This window comes from Bombus pascuorum, chromosome 13 (assembly GCF_905332965.1).
Source record: "Bombus pascuorum chromosome 13, iyBomPasc1.1, whole genome shotgun sequence".
NCBI lineage: Eukaryota > Metazoa > Arthropoda > Insecta > Hymenoptera > Apidae > Bombus > Bombus pascuorum.
In genome coordinates, this window is record NC_083500.1 from 9,606,429 (window position 1) to 9,609,502 (window position 3,074).

A 3,074-nucleotide genomic window follows, 5' to 3' on the forward strand; every position below is an offset into this window, starting at 1 on the left:
AGATGTAAGTACTGTAAATATGTAAATACTATAATCATTGTAAATAATATAATTTAACACCCCCCTCCCCTTCCCACTCATCCCCCCCCCAAAATCCCACAACGCATAAAAGTAATACACCGAGGAGTCCTGTTTTGCGGCCAAGTTTCAGGACAAAATACAACACACACAAGAATACACAAAAATCACGCACCAATGTGACTTAAACCCAAAAAAACAAAAAAATAAACGCAAAAACCGAAAACCCACGACACATATTAGACCATGGCTACGTCGTACCGACGCGTATCGGTACTTTTGCCTAATCCACCCTACAACCGAAATTCATTGTTTATTGTGAATAACATACACATGTAATACTCATCTTCTTGGACAATAAACGTTATAAAAAAAAAAAAAAAAAAAACATCCTATAAAATTTTTATTAGAATAAAGTTCCACTGCGAGAAGACTATAGCCTCTTTTATTATTATTTTACATGTTAAGGAATAAATGTGTTATTATACATGATAGTATATGCTTTATTTAAACAAAAATAACATTTTTGTAAGGTGTATGAATATCCTTTTGTAACTGTAAGTACATGAATATAGAACATGATGCAATATGACATATAACAAGTGATTAAGATATATTATAGCTTTATGCTATAAAACTGGGTCATCCTGACGCAAGAAGTATGAAGTAAATAAAACTGTAGTAATAATACTTTAAGAAAACGTAAAAGAAATATGATATAGTAGTAGTAAAATAATATATGTATCGTATTTTCTCTCCCTTTTTGATATTATCTTAAAGTGAAAAGGAAAAGTAATAATAATTTATACTATGGTGATCGCTCAAGTGTACAGAGTTTGAATGTTTTCGTGTTTTGTTTCTTTCCATCTTAATCTGGAACTTGCTCGACTCCACTCCATCACGCTATTTTATTTACATTCGTACAATAATATACACAAGCGTGTATCCATCATGCGTAACTCCAATGCCAAATACGCACAAAATCCGCCCTGTTTTTCTAAAGTTCTTATTTGCGAACCGTGCCTGGAGCATTATTACACCCTTGAAAAAAAAAAATCTTTTCTCGTCGACCTCGAGCTTCTAAGAACACCAGATGGCTAACGCGGTTTCATGAAATTTCTCTCGTTTAGTGGTGTGAAAATAAAACAAAATCCTCGAAAAAGAGAATACAACATACGTCTGGCGTTAAAAACTCAGGTTGTTTCATTAACTAAATTTAACACACACGACTTTTAATTGGAGATAATTCGATAAAAATCTAACGATCCTAAAGATAATTATTATATACTTACTTTATAAATTACTTTTAAAGTGTCTCGGGCTACCGATATTGTACGAGTCACTAATTAATTAAAGCAGCAAATTTCTAGCTAGATACTAATAACACGTAATCGCGAAATAATCGGTTTGGCGGTTATATCGCGAAAATTCTCAGAAATCGAAAGTAACAGCGTATATCAAATTTCACGTGTTAACATCCCCTACAGCTATTAAAAGCTTTATCCTGACATCTTGACGTTAAACTGGTGGAAAAGCTTTCACGCCATAAAAGTCAATCGACAGATATCACACTATGTAAGAAATTAAACTGCGTTAAAAGTGACTCTATCTTCGATAAAACGATAAAATATTTTCGTGAACACGTTACATGATAATTTTCGGAATAGAAATCTTTCAAGCTGATAAACTGCGAAATTATATAGACTACATGGTAAACAGCCAATAATGGTTACCAATAAATTATCAATAAAGTGACGTTTTTCTATCAATTCGTATTTTTGAGGATGTAATTAAAAAAAGTAGATTCTCGTTTGAAAATTTTTTTACTTATCAAGTATTATAGAATACACTATACGTTGAATATTTTCTATGTACAATCTGTGCAATTCTACACCTTCGTATTTCCTACAAATGTGTAAAAGACCTAACCCCAATCTAATCATCAGTAACAAGTTATGATATGAACTTTAATAGTTAATGTTTAAATTAAATGATCTGATTATTTAATGTAATCAAAAATGGTTCGTTTACTTTAGAAAGTACCTTGGTAAAATTGCGGAGAAAATAACAGCACGACGCTTTGTCATACTGCACAACGTTGTCTGCTATCACAGCTTGAAATCACTTACTACATTCCTGTCGCTGACTGTTCGAGAATCACGAAAGAAAGTTCGAAATTCGATGACAATCACGCCACGATGCTTCTTCACAGAGCGGTATCTATAAACTGAAAGCCGGACGAAACCACGCGAGTGCGACCACGAAACTACCCGCCAACCCGACTTACCCCGAACGAGAGCGAAAGCTTACGAACGCCGAACGAAGACAGCCGATGCTTTTCGTAACACTCGAACTAAGCCTCGTGTGATCTGAAATTAACAAAAGAGAAATGAACAAATAAAGAACATTAATATTCGAAAATAACGATTGTCTTTACGATGATTCTTTAAATTATCGAAAGATCGACCATCTAAATTCCAATTGTCATTGTAATGATGAAATTCGAAATCGTTTATTATCAACTGCTTTACTAAATGTATCTGATTATCACATGGTATAAGATTTTATAAAATAAATAATTAAAGAAACGATAATTTTAAAATTTTAGTAGTGTTATATATGACATTATTAAGCTAAGAATATAAATAACCCTACAATGCTACTATGTTATCAAACTACCTCCGAACTTGATACGGTTTTGGGAAAATATAATTTCGAAAAACAAATACTTTCGTTCCTACTTTATTTTTTACCTTCCGTCCCTAATATATCCTTTGCAAAATTCACCTCAAAGGAAAAATTGACAATTGATATTTGACAATAATACAATAGCGGGATTCTAGTCTTAATCATGCGTTCTTAAAAAAGCAAACTACTGTTGTAAAACTTCTCACCTCGATTTTTATCACTGCACTAAACTTTTATTTGACAATAAATTAACAACACGTCTCTTTTGTTTTGAAATAAGATTGTTTTCTCCTTGGAAGGATTCAGATCGGTGGCCAGAGTGGAAATAGTGCAAGTGATACGAATTTCGAGGGACATTTGAAATCAGA

General features: G+C 32.6%; 1 protein-coding gene across 6 annotated transcripts in view; it reads right to left on the bottom strand.

Moving 5' to 3' along the window:
- LOC132913827 (QRFP-like peptide receptor) overlaps positions 1–2,316 on the bottom strand; it is a 77,313-nt gene extending 74,997 nt beyond the window's left edge. The window contains exon 1 of one of the 6 annotated variants that reach the window (XM_060972437.1): positions 2,148–2,316. The gene's annotated coding sequence lies outside the window, so the exon portion shown is untranslated. Of the gene's footprint in view, positions 1–2,061 lie in introns of all 6 variants that reach the window. The other 5 variants (XM_060972436.1, XM_060972443.1, XM_060972438.1 and 2 more) reach the window with 5 other exon arrangements.
- Between the last annotated feature and the right edge of the window lie 758 nt (positions 2,317–3,074).